The following is a 19,853-nucleotide window of genomic DNA, read 5'->3' as shown; positions in this document are numbered from 1 at the left end:
AGCTCCTCTGCCTATTCAGAAGGCTACACAGATATATGATTACTACACTCTAGGGCTCTGCAGAGAGGCATTAAAAGCTAAAAGGTGAGTTGTCAACCCTGTGAGTCAGAATGAGAATGTGTTTTAATTCCAGGCTACACTAGTCAGACTGAGCGCCTTGGAGGGAAAGAGAGATTACTTTGACAGGTTCAGAAATGTTGCTTCAACTCAGGGAGTTACAGGCCTTAAGGAAAGCTCGGGTGCCTTACACAACAGCCAACGCTGTGAGCTCAGTCAGGATTCTTGTTATGTCAGGCCAGTTGCTCATACTTATTCTATTTCCCATACCAGTAAGAAAAATGTCCTAAGTAACAGAAAACTCTACTTAGAGTGGCTGAAATGAATAAGGACTCTAGTTTCTTCCTACAGCAAATCCAGAGGTAAGCATTCCAGGGCTGGTGTAGCTGCTTCTTATATTTTTCTACTCTGGTATCATTCGTTTGAGGATTTTATCTTCATGATCACAATATGGCTGCTGAATCTTCCACAATATGGAAATCCATACTTCCACAATACGGAACAAAGGGAAGGGCAAAGTGTCAAAGTGTCTCCCTATTGTGGAAACCTTTTCTGGAAACTCAATCCAGAAGACTTTTGTTTGCATCTCATTAGCCAGAAGTGGGTCACATGGGGGTTCCTAGCTGCATGAGAGATCAGGAAAGATTTATTTATTTGTTTTTTAAACTTTTTTAAAGGGATGGATGGCCACATTATAAGAATAGAGTCCTACGGGTAAGGAAGGAGAAGAGAATGGCTAGTGGGCTTCCAGAACGTGTTCACTGTTACTACAGCATTCTAGTTTCTTACTTACAGTTTAGCTGAATTGTTACTTGTTTCTCCTGCTTATTATCTTCAGTCTGGGGATGAGTCTCATTTCAAGCTAAAGAAAGATGGGAGAAAAAACTTCATGACTGTAACTTAGAAAGAAAAGTGGATTAGAATTTCCTAATGAGGATCTTGGAAAACATAATCTAGAAGAAATTTTCCAGGCAATCCCAGGCTTCATAGAACTAAGATGTAGGCAGAAATTTGGGTTAAACATGAAAAATGATTCAGGTCACAGGTAACAAAAACAATGAACCACTCTGATGTTTATAGCCACAGCAAGAGGTGAGTGTCACTGACCTAAAAACAAGGATTCCTGCGAAGGTTAAAGAAAAGGGATGAATAGAAGAGCTGTAGACATGAAACACAATGGTCACAAAGAAGAATTATTTTCCCTAGAACTCTGGCCTCTGGAAGTATAATAAAAATAATGGAAATAATATCAGATATTAAAGCACAGAATGTCAATACATGCAAGAGCAGACCTCATAAATCTAAAATGAAAATATCTTCTGTTTGTATAGGGATTTGTTAAAATTACTTGCCACTGAAATGACACTGAGATGTGAGGACTGCCTTTGTAAAAAACAGCAAGCAATCGTAAGTGTCTATGACATGTGTGCTAGTTCTTACCTCAGACTTTCCATGGAAAATGTGTCATGTCAGACAAAAGATTTTGATTTTTTTTTTTTTAATCTTTTTTGATTCTACAAGTGTGTTTCTGCTCTCCAGTGTGGATTTGAATTTTAGAACCCTAGTTAAGGTTTCCCAGATACTTTTCCATACCTAAAAATATTTTTCCCTATAATTCTTTAAAGAACAATGGACAGAAGTGAAAAACAGTGACTCCTGGAAATGTGTTTGATTGTTTATTCTCTACTCTCTGAATATATATGTAATAGAAAAGACATAGGAAGGAGAAGGATAAGAGCAAATGATCTTTCCCATGGCGTTTATTTGGCTTCTTATGTTTGATGATTGGGGAAAAATGAGTTCTCTCCCACTCACTCCCATCAGTGAACTTTAAGTCAAGAATTTTAATGAGCTTCGAGGTAGATGTGTTGGCAAGGGTACTCCTTTCAGAATTCAGATGTGAAAATGAACCATAAAATGGCTCCATTGATAGCTATAATAGAAATTAACAATCCTAGGTACTAAACTACAAGACCTAGCTGACACACTCTACATCGAAGGGGAGGGTTTTATTTCTCTAGATCTCTAAGGGGCCTTGTTACCCATCTCTTCTTTTCTGGGTCCCTTGTCATGGTAGATAGTTGTAAGACTGATTGCTTTTTCCTTTCCTTCAATGATCACATTCTTCAACATGCCTGACAGTTTAAACTAACATTTTCTAATATCCTATTAGTTATATATACACATGCGTACACTATATATGCATTTTATACATATACTGATTAATAATATATTACAATATAAATGTTATAAGCAAAGGTATATTCCTATAAAGACAGCTCCATAGCACTTCTAGTGAGTGGGAGGTAAAGTTATTTCAAAGAGATCATGGTAAAAATAAAGTGCTGTAGACCTCTGGATAATCCCATAAATTCTTATTCTCCACATTTTCTGATCTCTGAAGCTTTTTTTTTTTTTTTTTAGTTGAATTTTTAAACAGTTTCTTTTTTCTGATCTCATTTTCATACAGGTTTTGAGGGTGACTGTTTATTAATTACTAAAATTGTCTTCTGTTTAGTACAATGCAGAGGAAGGGAAGGAAAAAAGATCTGAGATCCTGTAGAATTTCTCTCTCTTTTTTGGTGGGGCGGGGGTACCTCAAATAACAGACTCAGCTCTTTGGCCTTAAAGAACTCATAACCAATTTCATGTATCTCTCTTCTTTTTTCCTCCTCTTCTCTTCTCTGGTGTTGGAAGAAAGCCATAGTCCACTTAGCCAAAATGACATGGATTGAGAGACTGGAAGGCAGATAAGTCAGGAAGGATTTTAAGGGGATAGAGAGTTCATGATCAAACATTCCGTCACATCTTCAAGCATGGCATTAAATACAAGCCACACTTGGTTTTATTGCATGATGACTGTCCTGTCATTAAAAAGAGAGAGAAAACAAAACAGGAGAGAAAAGAAAAGAAAAGAAAAAGTGTAGCTATCAGCCTTATGGACACACCCAAACTACAGACCAATTTCATGGACACACTTGTCGCTAAACATACTATTTTTCCACCAAACAAAAGCTAGCACTAAATTGGCAGTCTTAAGGAGATTTGCTTTTGAATGCGTTGGTTGGCTGCTTGGGAAAGACAGCTGATGTCCAGGGTTCTAAAACAGTACAAACTGCTTACTCTGAGACACATTTTCTTTTCAGACTCTTGACTGACTCCCATCACCAGGTGGGGGGGGGGATCAAATAGCATTATCAGCTCATCTGAATTTAAGAAATAAGACAGGTGATGTCTTTTCTTTGCCTTTTTATTCTTTTTATCAAGTAGACAAGCACTCTTAAAAGTAAGAGAAATGGTGTCTGCAAAAGGCTCCAACACTACAATCTCTGCTAAATTATAGATGATTGTCCTCTTAGAAACCAGTGTGATTGAGATTGTACATGCAAGCCAACCCACAGGATAACATAATATCTTTTTACTATCCTGTAAAACTATGTATCAATTTCCCCTCAAATTAGTGACATTCACCAAAGTGTAAAGGGTCATATTTTGACATTAATAAAGAATCTCAGAGTTTTAATAACAAATCAAGGTAATAAAATTAATTCTTATCTACAAGGGGTATAAAAAACTGGTATAATTTGTAATTAGATGGAAAGTGCTAGATATTGAGCCCACAGCAGCAAGAAACAGCAGCACCGGAAACAATTCCTTCTCTAAGGGAATTTCTTCTGTAAGGAAATTCAGAGGGGTTATGTTGACTAAATATTGACTAAAATTTTCTTCATGGATAGGAAATAATCTGTATTTTTTACTATCCTTTTTTTGTAATTTGCTTTTTGTCTCTTCAGTTTATGAAACAGTTATTGACTCATTGACAGATCAGTTTAGCTAGTTGCTAATAAAATTTTCACAACTAATTTGTGTTGCTTCATTAGGATAGTTGGGGTTCAGGTTTAAGATGGCTGGTGGAATACATGTTGGTCTTTCTACCTCTTGAGAACAAAAACAGTAGCAAATCTATAAAGACAGTTTTGTCCCAAAACAATGAAGACACTAATAATGATGACAGAACAATGAATTTCAGTAGAAGAGTGATTTTAACAAGTATTTTAAATATGGAAACTGAATACAAACTTGAGGAATGATGAAACAGCCTAGATTATGCATGGAGAGAGCTAATAAGAGACTTAATCTCCTCTCTATTTGGGACCCCTGAGAGTCCTGGCTCAGGGTAGTGTGTGTGACAGAAACCCAGACTGAAAGTTGAGAAAGAAAATGTGGCATTGATAACAGGTTAGCATGGAGAGAATTTATCTTGTCTCTCCCTTCAACCTTAACATATTATAACAGTCTCTCTCTTAGAAAGGGAAGCAGTCAGGAATGTATTTACTCCTGGGGGGCGGGGAGGTGGGGAATAAACATTCTTTGATGGATGGGAAGGAAATATCTGGGGATTTCTATTCCACCTATGTGGAATTTTAATTTTTGTTTTCAATAATAAAGCTTTTTCATTTAGCACTGGGAGTGAACTAGGGCGTATAAAGCCTGGCTATCTGCTCAAAGTGAAGTATACAGAACTCCAAATCAGCCTTCCTTTAGTCACTCTTAAATATGAACAAATAACCAAAGAACATAAAATGTTTTAGGATAATCTACAAAATGAAAAAAGAGATTAAAGAAACTGAAAAACTTAAAGGGAAGAAATATATCAGATAACAAAAATAAATAAAAAAAAACCCCAAAAAACAAACAGAGTTCTAGGGTGCCTGGTTGGCTCAGTCAGTTAAGTGTCTGATTCTTGATTTTGGCTGAGGTCATGATTTCAAAGTCATGAGATGGAGCCTCCTGTCTGGCTCCATGCTGGATGCAGAGCCTGCTTGAGATTCTCCTTCTCCTCTCCTTCTACCCCTCACCACCCACTTGCTTGTTCTCTCTCTCAGAAAACAAAAAACCAAACAGAACTTTCATTAGTTAGTATTTTCAGAGTTATTTAAGAACATACGACTTCCATAAGAAGAGAATAGATAGTATATAAAATTATAATCTAAAAATAACAGAGTTCAAAATTATGATTACTAAAATTCAATTCACAAAAAGTAATCAAAACTAATGACACAGAGGTTAAAGTTTTAGAAATATCCCTGCAGAACATACATGTGGGATATGAAAGAATAAAGTAAGAGACATAAAGAGTCAGAGTCTTTTAAATCAGAGTTCCACAAAGAGAAATCATAGCAACTGCAAAGAAGAAATTATCAAATAAACAAAACAAGAAAATCTCCCAGAATTAAAAAGTGATTTAAATGTTTAAGCGAAAGTGATGAGGGAACAGAAGGCTGGCTAAGGACAAAGCAAAAGGCTGACACCTTGCAAACCCCTCCCACCCCTTTCTACTCCTGGGTGGGACATATGTGACATTCTTTAGGAATCTCCCACCCATCTTAATGTTGACCCCTTGCTAGAGGGCAAAACGACCTTGGCAATGGCAAGGCCTCCGGTATCCAGGTATCTGGTATCTCGTAGGTCTTCTTTAGCATATGAAAGTTTTATTGAAACCTCCCTTTTCCTTACTTCTCCCAACTGCGTGGTACATAACCTGCCACCACTTACAACCTTGGGGCAGCAGCTCTCCCTGCCCATACAACCTTGGGGCAGCAGCTCTCCCTGCCCACGGGTCCTGTCCCTGGGCTTTAATAAACCACCATTTTGCACCAGAGGTGTCTCAAGAATTCTTTCTTGGTCATCTGCTCTGGACCTCACCCCACCGAACCACACCTATATTCTAGAACTTCATCAAAAGGACTCATTGAATACTGAGAAGGTTAAAATGAGAAAGAAAATCTCTCTAAATTTGCTAAGAAATAATGAGGACATTTTATAAAAATCTGGGGAAAAGGGATGATCCTAGAAGCCCCCAGAGAAGAAAAAAGCAAGCAAACAATAAGTTGCCAACCTAGGGGAAAAAATCAGAATGACATCAAACTTCGCATCACCAAAATCAATGCTAGAAGAGTATGCGTGATCTTTACACATTCTGAGGGAACATTCATTTTGATCAATAATTTTGTATTTAGTCAATCATCTCATCAGTAGGATGTAGGAAGGACAATAAGATGACTTCTAATTGCATAAGTACTTTTTATTTTTACCTTTCATGACATTTTTGAGGCTGTTTCTTAAGGATGAACTCAGCAAAATAAGAACGAGAGGTGAAAAGGTAGGAAGACAAAACATATACAAAATAGTTAAGAGTAATCCAGGATCTGGATAAGAGGAAATACCAACTGTACACACTAGAAAAGGACATCAGTAGTTGCTAAGAAGTCGATCTTCAAAAAGAAGACTAGACAATAAAGCTGGAAGATAGATGGCTATATTTCTTCTCACCCAAAGAAGAAAGGTCATTAAGTTATTTCAAGAAATACCAAATAAAATGTACAAGAAAATAACTGTCCCAATATAAAGCAAATTCGAGCATGCCATTGATGAAGTCCCAGAACCTAGGTCAGGTTCGGTGGGGTGAGGTTCGGAGCCGACGGCTAAAGACGTCTCTGGTGCAAAAAGGTGGTTTATTAAAGCTCAGAGACAGGACCCGTGGGCAGACGGAGATGCAGCTGCCCCGGGTTGTGAGGGATGGCAGGTTATATACCCTGTGGTTGGGGGAAGGTGAGGGGAAGGGAGGTTTCAACGGAGTTTTCATATGCTAAAGAGGGCCTACAAGGTGCCAGGATATCGAGGCCTACCGCAGGCCTTGAGGCTTGATCAGTGTTGTCTTTTGGCCAGCCATTAACATCAAGATAGTTGGGAGATTCTTGGTGGGATGTCACAATCCTGCTATCAGGCGTCTTTGTTAGTGAGATTTAGGTTCAGAAGAGATTTAACTATATTTACATTTCCTTCTTCCTCAGCCTCCTTCAGTTTTGTTTTATGGTGGGGAGGGTGACATTAGGGTTTGAGGAATTGAGTTATTTGCCTCTGGAAATTGTGCTATTGATAAGGTAACTTCTTTGTTTGTAGATCTCTAGGGCATTTGTAAACCAAGGGAGACTCCTGTGTTGCAAGATTGTGATCTCTGCAAGTTAACTATTTGTTTCTTATGGTGGTCAGGGGTGCCTGAGGAATGCTACACATATTACAGAGGGGAGCAGATGGAGAGGGGGTGCAAGGTGCCAGCTTTTGCTTTGTCTTCAGCCAGCCTCCTGCTCCCTCATCACCATGACTTCAAGCAGGTGTTGGAGTATAGTGAAGGAGATTCCATTTAATATTTAATATTTTTGTTTGACTGGCAATGAGGGAGCCCATGGAGGGACTGGTAATCATCGATTTCTAGTTGGTTTCACAATAAACAATATTTACACAGCCATAATAATATAAATACTGTTTTTGATCTTTAAACTCTTACAATCAATGTTTAGGTAATCTCAGATGATTTCATTGATGCTGCAGAATACAATGTAAATTTTACTACCAGATGTCTAAATAAAGATTAACTTTCAATTACCAGAGGTGGAGGTTAGAATATGAATTTTTTACAGTCTTATCATACTCACACCTGCTAAATATGATAATAAAAGCAAGCTTTAATGTCATCTTACTTTCTTTGCAAACTTTAGTGGGGGGAGAAAAGGATGATCCCTAAGAAGGGATATTAAGATCTATAAGTTTTCTTACCACTGCAGGCAGAGTAATGCACAAGGTGCAGGCAAGGATGGACTGGGCTTTTTCCAAGTAGCCAGGCGGTATCAAAAAGCTGGCCTTTTTCACGACCTTGAAAGAATCCCATCAGCAGTGGCTGTCCTTGCAACAATCATTGGCCAAGTACTTGACCTGTGGCCTCAAGCCCTTCTAAAGAGAGGGTCTTAGTTTGGTGGAGTTAGCAGCCTAAAGTAATTGAGGATGGCTAGGTACTTATATGCTAATAGGCTATCAGTGATAGTCAAAGAGGGTTTAGATTTACAACAGGGGTCTCCAGCAGCCAAAAGCAGATTGGCATTTCTAAAGCATATTGCTAGAAGCCATTCCGATGCTTGCTTTTTAAACACTATCATGTTAATAAATTCCAGATTCTAAGGCTACCTGGCCTTAAAAGATAGCTTAGTGACCAGGAAAAAGAGCAAAGCAAAACAAAAATCTTTTAGTAAACATATTTTTTTTTCCTTTTTTGGGTCCTACATTCTGTAAAAGAATGATCCCACAGAGCCCTAGGAAGATACCTTGACAGTATAAAAATAATGGTACAGAGGTTAGGCAGTATAGGTGGAGTGGACAGTTGAGGTGGAAAGTCTGTAGCAATCTTATGAAATGGCAGTCAGAAACTACTGAACATCAGTGGAATGTGAAACAGGTTTGTGTCTTGAGTTACATAAATAATTAAGAGACAAACTAAAATTACTAATGTAACTATCAAACTTAGGAAGTAGGTACAGGAGGTGGTTTTAGGGCATGTGGACTAAAACATCTATCATAGCAACAACTCAGTAGATAATGTCAAAATTAATGAATTGATTGTGTATCCTACAAGCATATTAGAGGTGGGAGGACATTCATCAGAAGAAATCAAATAGTTGACTTTAGGAGTGGGATTGGAGCTGGGAGTGGTGGACAGAAGTGTGTTCCTTTGCATCTGAAGCTCATTTGCGCTATTTTTTATTTTTCGTCATGAGGATGCATTACTTTAATAAAACTAGGCATTTATTTAGAAAAGGAAAAAGCTAAATGGACTTCTTGTTTGACTAAATGACTAAAACAATAGTATGAATGTATGTCTTAATTTAATTTTATGTATTTCCTGAAGCTGACACATAATCTGCCTATTTTTCTCCTTCCTTTCTTATTTTATCCTCAAATCTACCCTTGTTCACCTCCCTTGCTCTATTCACAACATACTCAGGAATTCTTTGTGCAACTTCACTGAGCATATAATAATCATTGAAATGCCTACTGAATCAACCTTGTATTTAACATATTATTTTTATGTACTCTGAACAAGGTGATTGACAGACTAGCCCAGTTGTTACTGTTATTTTTGGATAAAAAACCTGATATTCCTTGTCAAATTATTTCAAGGAAGAGTCTGAACATCAAGTTATTGCTATCAGTGGTAAAATCATAGTAAAAGAAAAGATGTTTTTGAAGAGAGAGATGGATACTTGTTCCCAGAAAAGGAGTGATTCAACAAAAGCAATTACTTTCTTATGAAGGCCCAGAGCCTCAAAAAGACAAAGAAGGTCTATTTTCAGAAAATAAAGAATAACCTTGAAATTTGTCAATAAACATCTCATGTTCCCAGTTCGCCTCCAGAAAACTTTTGATTTTCTGCTTTTTAAATACATAGTGGATAGTGTCAAAGAATTGTTAGTGAAATGCCCCAAGTTTCACTGAGGGCAGATTTCTGTAATGTCTTTTCATTTATTTAATATTGTTCTGTGTTGTGTTGCTACTTCTGGTCTTTGGTGAATTAGACTTTCTTATGCAAAGTCCTGGATCTTCTAGTTCTTACTTAACTTCTTCCAAGTCATCATGCTTTTGCAAAGAGACCTATTCAAGTCAAGGGGCTGACTAGTGTTCTTGAGTAGAGATTTACAAGGTGATGACTCTTCACTCAACTTGGTTTATGTAGTTCTCCAGATTCACTTGGTCCTGTCGGCTTCTCTGGCCTTGGCCACTTCCTCTGCTTCCCAACCTGAGTGGCCCACTGACTACACAGGCTATTCCCATGCTTACCAAACCTGGCCACCTCTGATCTTATCACAGCTTCTAATTGACTTCTAGTGACAAGGGCCAGGTTTTAGCAAAGGCTCAAGGAACTCTCTGCCGTGGCAGCCAAAGCAGCACTCTGGTTCAATTGACCAAACCCCAAAATGCTGTGGCTTTCTCAGCAGCTGTCTGGAGAAGCCAAATAAGACAACATGGAAGGTTGCAAGTTCAGGAGGGGTAATGCCCTATAACTAAGATTTGACCAAAGAAAGACAATATCTAGAAGGCGGCTGACAGATAAATTCAGGGACTTAGTAACCAGCTTCATTTCCTTTCAAAGCTGATGCCAACTTGGTAATGTACTCCATTGTGTTTGTTTTCCTTTCTTTCCTGCTTCATTCTTTTCCCCCCTTACTCTGCAGGGATATTGTCCATTTCCTGGGATTGTCTTTCCTCAGTAAAACATCCACGGGAGACCTTCATTTCAGGCTCTGTTTTCTGGAGACCTGGGCAATGCTTTTGGTACTTCTATCTGGAAAATGGACTTTCAGGATAGGAATTTACAGTTGGATTGCACACCAGACTGAAGATAATAGGGCCCCCACTTCTGGTGAAAAGTGAGGTGATAGTAACCTATGATATCTACAGTTATTAACAGTTTTACCTACTAATGGTTTGAGGTGCTGAGAGATGAGAGAACATTCAGAGATCAAGTGTTTAAGGTACCTGATCAGCGTGGGAGCAATGATAATTATAGGACTGTGGTTGGATGGCTGAATTCAATAGCTTTGGAGCGTGAACTAAAGCACATTTTGGAATCCAGAGGTCATAAAGGCAACTCTAAAAAAGATTCTTATTCCTTGATGCACAGAGCATTTTAAACTAAAAATGAGTCTTAGAGTTTGATCATAATGATGGCAGAGCTGTAAAATCAAGTTGATTGCATAGCCTTTGATTCGGGAAAAAATGGAACTGTGAAATATGAGATGGGATCATCAGTTTATAAACCTGAGAATCATGAACCTTCAGATTCCACTGAAACATTCTGGCTGGTAGAAACACCCAGCTTCTGTGCTAAAGGAGAATGGTTTCCTCATATCTGAATATCACACAACATCTTCACCCAAGGAAAGGTGATGCTTATTTTACTTAATACATATCTGATTATACCTTCTTGTCTCCAGGATAGTAAGAAGCACTGTTCTGGGAATAAAGAACAGTCTATGGCCATACCACCCTAAATGCGCCCGATCTCATCTGATCTTGGAAGCTAAGCAGGGTCAGGCCTGGTTAGTACTTGGATGGGAATAAAGAACATACCCACCAAAGGAATTACAGGGCAATACATATGTATGGCCATGAATTGAGGAAATATGTATGGGAATGTATTTTGAAGGTGTTATTCAGGGAGATGGAATCTAATGTTGAATAGAGGCAAACTCAGTGACCCTGGGACACTCGCTCACACCAGTGGTTCAACATTCTGGCAGGTGTACCTGAAACTGGTAATAACAGTTTGCTCTGTGGGATCCTCAGTGATGAATGTAACCATGACCTCGGTATATGAAGTGAAGATTTCAGAATACTTGGCATAGTACTGAGGAAGGGGTTAGAGGTCACAGGGATTCGGCAATGTTAGGATGGATTTATGTAGAAAATGTAACTGAGAATGCCCCAGGCCTCTGTTTTCAGGCGGAACCAAAAGATACATAGGTACATACTGACTTCACAATGGCAGTAAAGAATGCTTTTTGAGAAGCACTTTAGTAGCTTTCTCTCAAGGAAGATGCTGCCATAGAACCTGGAGTCCAGATACCAAATAGCACTTGAAACGGTGTGGGCCGGCTGGCGGCCTGCAGCTACCAGAGACAAGGTAAATGCGGTGCTGAAATGGAAAGCCGAACTAGATGAGCAAAAAGGATGCCTCCGTCCGTAGAGATCGAGAGGAATGGCTGTCAGCCAGCTGGGCTGTGCTTAATTTGTCTAATCACAAAATGAAAGAAATCTGGCTAGCTGAACAGCAGACATCGACTGTCAAAATGAAAATCATGCTTCGCACCCTGGTTCCAGGTCTCTCAGATTAATGGGCTGACTCACTGATTGAAGGGGAAGCTAAGGGCTCTTAAGGAGGATCCTCAAAGACACCGTAAGTATATACAGTAAATATTCCCACAGTCTTTCTCCAAACAGACTTGCAGACAATTTCTAGAGTAACTGTGTTCTTCTGAGAGCTCTCTGACATAATAGCGACACCAGGGAACCAAAAATGTTATTATGATCCTTTGAGTAGAGTAACAATTTGTGGCGGCTAAATAATATATGAAATTTTGGCCAAATGCTTTTGCAGTTGGTCCAGTGGGTGTTGGGGTTCATTACAAGGTAATTTTCCCAAGGCTCAAATATTTAATTGTGAACATAGCAGCTGGAAAATATTCCACCTTGACACTCTGACCTGTGGGGTAAGTGCCATTATGGTTGGAAGGAAAAATGGAAGTTTCTGAAACTGCCCCTTTATTCCAGCTGACACAGAAAATTAGAAGAAATGATATATTTAGAGAGGAATTGTAGAGATCAGCGTCAACATTAAATCCTCAACAAAGACAGGGGTGGTGGTTCCAGTTACAGCTGCATTGGATTCACTTGTTTGATTTCTACCAAAACCTGGTTGGTCGTGATGAATATTGATAAACTCTTGTAAGCTTGTCCAGGTGGTAGATTTCATTGTAGTTGCTACAAGATGTGGTGTATTTATTGGAACAGCTCAGTTAAAAATTCTGGCATTTGGTATGAGGAGTTTATTCTTAAGGAACAAGGTCAGCAATACCCTTTCACTTTCCTTCCTCAGGATTAGGTTGAATCTCCTATTCTTTCATAGCATCCAGATGTTTTCATAACATGCAGTTGTTTTTATTATGTTGGTATGCCAACATTGTACAGATCTACTGTATTGGTGAACTCTTCGTAATTACACTAGAGGAGAAGAAAATGACAGTTACCCTACAAGCCCTAGTAAGATATGTTCCCGAAGGTAAGGGACACATCCTGCAATGATTTGGGAAACTTGAAGGAAGTTTCTAGGGGTCCAGTGGTCTGGAGCATGCTGAACTATGCCCTATAAAGTAGCAACTTGTTGCATCTCGTATCTGCTACAACTAAGAAAGAGGTAATAGGGACGTTTAGGGCACTAAAGCAAGATCTTTGTAGCAGAAGACTGTTTATTGGAATAAGGGCTCTCTGCATGTTAATGAGCCCTAATGGAGAGTGAACACTGGATCACAGGACACTAGAAAACTATGGAACTTGATCTACTCATCATAAACTGGAGTTGTTAGAGCTTTAAAATGGGACAAGCATCTGTCTATTCTAGGATGCAGGTGATACAGTTAGGACTGGCTAAGATGAGTCCTGAAGGCACAAGTAAATTACATGAACTTGTAAGTTACATGTCCTCCATCACTATTGTACTGACACTTTTGCCTCGACTCATATCTAGGGACTCATAAGATAATCTCCCTTGGGTTTCTTATATACAGATGTGGGAGAAGTTACGTATCAGACCATGCTTATATTTGAAGGGCACCTAAGAACAAGGGATGGGAAATAATAGAAGTCGGCAGATCTGCAATAAACACACCTGATTGTCCACTTAGTATAGAAGGAAAGGTGATGTACAGATAGGTATACATTGACTTCAGGGTAGTGGAATGAATGACTTAACAGATTGGTGAAGGGCCTGAAATGAAGAGAGAGAAAAAGAGGTCTGAAGCAGTAGTAAGTTCATGTACCTATGGGTGGAGGGTAAAAGTGTGTGAATCTTTGTATCTGTACCTTGGAGAAGATAGAAATCCCTCCCAACCAGAATAGATAGAATTACCCAAGGATTTACAGAATGTCTGACCTATCAACATGATGTTCCACACAATACTGTCTCAGACAAAGGAAACTGTTTTGATGCAAAGAGGTTTAAAAATAGAGTTACAGGGGCGCCTGGGTGGCTCAGTGGGTTAAGCCGCTGCCTTCGGCTCAGGTCGTGGTCTCAGGGTCCTGGGATCGAGCCCCGCATCGGGCTCTCTGCTCAGCAGGGAGCCTGCTTCCTCCTCTCTCTCTGCCTGCCTCTCTGACTGCTTGTGATCTCTCTCTGTCAAATAAAATTTAAAAAAAAAAAATAGAGTTACAAATACAGGGTTTACTGGTCTCCCGTTACCAAGAAGAAACTGTAAGTGGAATGGCATTTTGAAGGTTCAGTTAATCTGTCAGTTCAAGGACAAAACCTTGTGAGTTGGGGAGCTAAACTATAGGATACAGTGTATTCACTGAACCGATGGCTGATATGTGGTGCTGTGTTCCTAACAGCTCAAAAACCAAAGGAAGGAAGTACGATTGGGACTTCACAGCATCACTCTCAGGGGACCTCTTACAGAATTTGTTTTTTATTTCTGCAAAATTAGTCTCTGCCAAGTTAGATATCCTGGTTTCTAACACTTCTGCCAGTAGATAGCAGAAAAGTTTTCAACTGAATTGGAAGCTGCTATTGCCATCTGGCCACCACTAGTGGACTGGTGGGAAAAGAAAAGAGCTACTGTTCTCAGAGCAGATAAATAATTGCCGTGCTAAGCTGAGGTTGATGTTACTCAATGAAGACAAAGGGGAGTATATCTGGAACCAAGGATTTACTGAGGTGTCTATGTTTTTAGTGCCCAGGGATAACTGTGAATGGACAATTGCAGCAAACCTCAGCCCCTCAAATGGTAAGGTAGTTAAGGGGTTATACCCCTTGGGGACAAAGGACTGGGCAAGAAGATGGGTACATTCAAAAGAACACAGGCGAGAAGTTCTCAAAAACAAAACAAAACAAAACAAAAAAACAAAACCTGAAAAATAAAATCTCAAGCTGGCATAAGAGGAAAATGCTAAGTATCATTTATTATTCTAGAACCAGCTAGCTACCACATCAAGAGATCAAGAGACCTAATATCTTTTTTGCTTATCCTCCTTAAGTCTTTTTAGGATATTGCAACTGCAACTGTTCTCTCCTGGAAGGGTTGGACTGGTACCATCCCTCTCAGGGGATCTTCTGCTTATATAAGAGAGGGTGTCAAAATATCAGGGTAGGACAAGAAAAGTATTCTGCCAGATCCAACCTATGTACACCTCCTGATGTAATTCATGTTATCTAGCTCCTTAGTGCTTCTCGGGAGGAGTGGTCCTACTGAAAACACTGTCAGAGCCTTCTTGCCCTGGCCATTGCTCTTGTTGTCTCATCTTCAGATCCTACCATTTGACTTGATTTCTCCCCGTGGTTAAACCTGAGCCTTAATGCAACACCATGTGTTTGCTGTAGTGGGAGACACGACACATCTCTGGTGCCTGATTCCAGCCTGACTGGACCTACGGAGGCTTATTTCCTCACAGATACCTGGAGAGCCCAAGTAAAATTCTCAGAAGAGAAATTAAAGCCATGTGGACCGACTTCTGGTCAATGAGAGATAAAACACAGGAAGAAGCTCTTTAAAATTCTTCCTCCTTCTCTCCTTGGGCAGATTCTCCCAAGAACGTATGGCTCTATATGGCCTTTCCTTGTTACTCTCATGAGTTTTCTTGCAGAACAGTGACCAAATCTTTAATGCAACATGTGTTTTCTTGTCCTTTTTGCTGGGTCATGTCCTTTCCTCCCTTATTCTTGTCTTGGGATTCCACCTCCCAATAAACCATTAGTATATAAGCCCTGCTCCAGGTGCAATTTTCTAGAAAATCAGGGGTAAGGCAAGTTCTTACATAGGAATGGCATCAAGGTCACTCTAAGAAACACATTCGGAATAGAAAAAAAAAAGAAAGCAACCCTCTAATCCAAGTGATTTGAAATGTGTGAAAATACTGATAGAGTGGAGATAGAGTAATACTGTAACAGAAAAAAAAAAAAGTAATCATTTTATCTTTCTGCCCTCTCTGAGATGTGACCTAGTGGTATGGCTCAGAAAGTTGCATTTGAGTGCTAGTAAGACTTGCTCAATTCTTGGTTAAATAGCTGAGAATGGACAGAGAATAAGAAGTGGAGATTTGCAAAATATTCATTCTATGATCTCGTCTTTAAAGAGGAGGGGTAAAGGGAGCTTGAGGTTTTATATTTTCCAACCTAGACTGTAGAAATTAAAAAAAGAAAAACTCAGAGCTGAAGCTTTGTGTATTTCTCAAGCTTTTCCTGAATTTTCGCCCTAAATCAGCTCTTCTCTGAGTCTTATCAAGCTCAGCAAATGTTAACTTTATTCTTCCTGGTGCTTAAGACAAGACCTTGGTGTTCTGCTTGACCCTTCTCTTTGTTTCAGAGCCTATACTCAAGCATTCAACCATTTATACCTGATAAATCCTGTAAACGTTCTCTTATTTTATGGGTAATTTAAAATGGAAGAGAAATGGAAGAGAGATTGTATCACTTGGTTCAAAACTTGACAATGGTTTCATTATCTCTTTTAGAGTAAAATTTAAAATTGTTTTGTTTTATTAACTGATGTACTATATACACACATACATATGTAGAATATGTATTATGTAAATATATATACCCACACACATAATTCCTGGCTCATATTATGAACTTAATATTTTCTGAATGAATTGATACACATTAAGCTTGTATTTTAATCTCTAGAGACAAAAAAGAAAACTTATTAGAAGTTTAAATGTGCATTCATGGATATTTGGAATGATGTTTCTGCAGCTGGAAGACTTAAGAATGTTCCAATTTTAGAAACATTGAATAGCTGGCAGTGAAATGACCTGAGTGGAAAACAGTCTAAGATAAAAAGACAACTTGGTCTCAAATAAAATCTAGGTTTTAAGCTAGTGCTAACCATAATTAGATCAACCCCATTGATTGAATATTTTCAATTAACAAAATCTTCATAGTGACCAAATTGTCTCCTTGTTTAATGCAGAAAATGATGAAACTTTGTGGGTAAAGTGATATTAAAAATCTTAAGACATTTATTCATAGCCTCATTAAGAGAAATTGTGAAAAAACACCTCCATCTCCAAATGGTACAGACAGATTTAGCGCCTGACAAGAAAAATGTGACCAAAAAAAAAAAAAAAGAGAAAGAAAGAAAGAAAGAAAAAAAGTAATGGGACACCTATAAAAATAGATGACTTCCTTGACATTTTCAATAAAAAGAATGATAACTACCTAATATATATAAAATGTTTTCCTTATATTTAAAAGTCACCTTTGGGGGCACCTGGGTGGCTCAGTGGGTTAAAGCCTCTGCCTTCGGCTCAGGTCATGATCCCAGAGTCCTGGGATCGAGCCCCACATCGGGCTCTCTGTTCGGCAGGGAGCCTGCTTCCTCCTCTCTCTCTCTGCCTGCCTCTCTGCCTACTTGTGATCTCTGTCTGTCAAATAAATAAATTAAAAAAAAAAAAAGTCACCTTTGTTGTGATATGTAGGCATTCTTGCATCTACTCTTTTGGTTCTATAATATGCATGATGTTACAGTCTTGGATTTTTTAAAAATTATGCTACCTCAAATAAAATATTCTACTCACCAGTCCAAAAAATTGAGATTTAGGCATCTTGGAAGTTAGAATTCTGTGCAAGCTGGTTTGGCAAAATAAGGAATGGTCAGCCTTGGCCTGGGTTTTAGCAGGCTAGGCTCTCATCCCAGTTCTGTAGTCACCCAGCTGCAGGACAATGGTATATACTTTTTGTTACATAAACTTTAAATGAGTGATATGGACTAGGTAATCTGCAAGGTGTCTCCGGCTCTGATATGCTTTATTGATAATATGAAATTTCTAAAAGCTCAATGTTGAACCTCACCATTGCCATTTCCATCTGTTCTTTCTGCAAGAACATATGATCCTCTCCTTAAAACTGCCTCCTGTATGATTCCACTTATATGGCATATTTAACATCATTAAAATCATAGCGACAGAAAGTAGAATGGTGGTTGCCAGGCACTGGGAATAAGGGGTAGTGTGGGGTTGTTGCTTGATGGGTATAGAGTTTCCGTCGTGCAAGATCAAAGAATTGTAGAGATGGATGTTGGTGATGCTTGTACAATAATGTGAATGCTATTAACATTACTGAACTGCAAACCTAAAAATGGTTAAGATGGTAAGTTTTATGTTATGGGTATTTTACCCCAAAAACAAATGAAAAATTTTATTAGAGATTTTTATTACCTGATTTCTCATTTAGGGGAGAGCTTGTACCTGAATGACTGAAAAGTTTCTGAAATGTGCATTTCGGGCATCTTGATAAACTGTGAGGTCCAGCTGCCATTCCTTATCGAGATCATATTTTCCCCACATCCCCAGTGCGGCTCTTCTTAATCACTTTGAGGTCTACTAAAATCCCACATAGAGCACCTATGGACAGAGTTAGTCTTTTACTTCTTTTTTTTTTTTTTTAAAGATTTTTAATTTTTTTTTTTTTTTTTATTTATTTGACAGAGATCACAAATAGGCAGAGAGGCAGGCAGAGAGAGAGAGAGAGAGAGGGAGGGAAGCAGGCTCCCTGCTGAGCAGAGAACCTGATGCGGGGCTTGATCCCAGGCAGAGGCTTTAACCCACTGAGCCACCCAGGCGCCCCGTCTTTTACTTCTTGATGTAGCATATCTGTTGGCTGTTTTATGGGGAAGTGGCCCTATCATAGGGGAACATTTATCTCCGTTTCACCGTTGGAACCAAATAGTTTACCTTTCCCAGTTTGTGCTTCTGTTTGTGTATGTGTGATAAGATGGTTTCACCACAAAAGGATTTTTATAAATATGAGTCCTACTGCAATGGGGTTCATGGTGAAATCATAATTGCAGGATGAAAAAAAAATTACCTGTGAGCTAACTAGAGAATTCCTCTTAGGGTTTAAATGCTCTTTCTTTAGAGACCTACTTTACTGAGTGTGTTAATTTGTGGAGATAAGTTTCTTTTTTTAGGATTGGAAACCTTTCTCAGACCCTGTCCCTACACCCCCAGTCCCCCTGCACCAGAATCCAAGGGAACAACCTTAAACGCAGCAAAGCTGTAGTTCAGGATCCGTGGTAGCTCCAAGGGGGTAGCTCAATCACTGCACATCACTTTCCACCTTGACTGTTTTGTGATTCAGCCCATTCCTGCTTTGCTCTTCTTTCTGCTTCCTCCTCTGTTTCTAATTCCTCATAACTATCATAAGGATCACTTAAGGATCCCTTAAGTGTATCCCTTCACTCCTGAATCTCCTTGAAAAGAGATCTCAACAATAAGTTTCTTTCTGTTCCTCAGAGAGTGACCCTGTTAAGCAAAACTGTCCCTTCATGCCACATCCTGGTATGCTGGCCAGGCTGCATATAGCCACGTTTGTACCTATCACCCATTCCTAGTCCAACAGGTGTAGCAAAGGTGGTATTGTCATTTGGTTCAAAGCACAGTAATCTACCCATGAGAGATGCCCACAAAAGGTGCCTTGGGTGTGCCAGACCCTCTGAAGCTTCTCAGAGAGTCCCTGTAACAGGCAGACATCTGTCCTTGTCTTTTGAATATGTATTGCCGAATGCCAGCATGGTCCAGGTTCACTGGGTTCTAAATGGGTTGCAATGAGCTGCTGTCACTGAAGACTCTCATTCTTTATAGCCAATTCAAACACTCAATTGTTTTGTCCTCTAGGACTGTATTCAACCATACTTACACAAAAAAATTTCCTTCTGCCCCCAAAAAGTTTTATGAAAAGTATCTCCATCTCTGCAAACATGTTTAGAGTTACTCTGTCATTCAGAATTTCTAGGGAATTCAAACTGGAGTTCCATTTATTCATAAATAATAGTTTGGTGTTTGATAGAATATTTGTGGTGATAATGCCAGAGATGATCAAAACATTGTCAGGGAAATTATTTTGGTTTTGGAGTTTATGTAAAGAGACTACATCACCAGAAAGCTTTAAATAGGCAAACAGCAAATGGTACAATACATATAGCTCATGACTGAGCACATACTTCCAGTAAATCAAAGGGTCAAATGGTGTTGACTTAAAATAGAGCAGGGACAATTTTGGCAGTCACTTATACCAGTGAAGAGAGGGTGGGGAAGGAAGACAGGGAATTCTATTTAAAGAAACACTGATGTCCTCTACCCAACACGGGGAATCATCTCCTAGACCAGAACAAATGTAAAAGGCCGATATCCTT

Source organism: Enhydra lutris, unplaced genomic scaffold (genome assembly GCF_002288905.1).
Source record: "Enhydra lutris kenyoni isolate GAN:26980312 unplaced genomic scaffold, ASM228890v2 scaffoldscaffold18, whole genome shotgun sequence".
In the NCBI taxonomy this organism is placed as follows: Eukaryota; Metazoa; Chordata; class Mammalia; order Carnivora; family Mustelidae; genus Enhydra; species Enhydra lutris.
The sequence above is the reverse complement of the archived record's forward strand: the minus strand, read 5'-3'. Positions refer to the sequence as shown.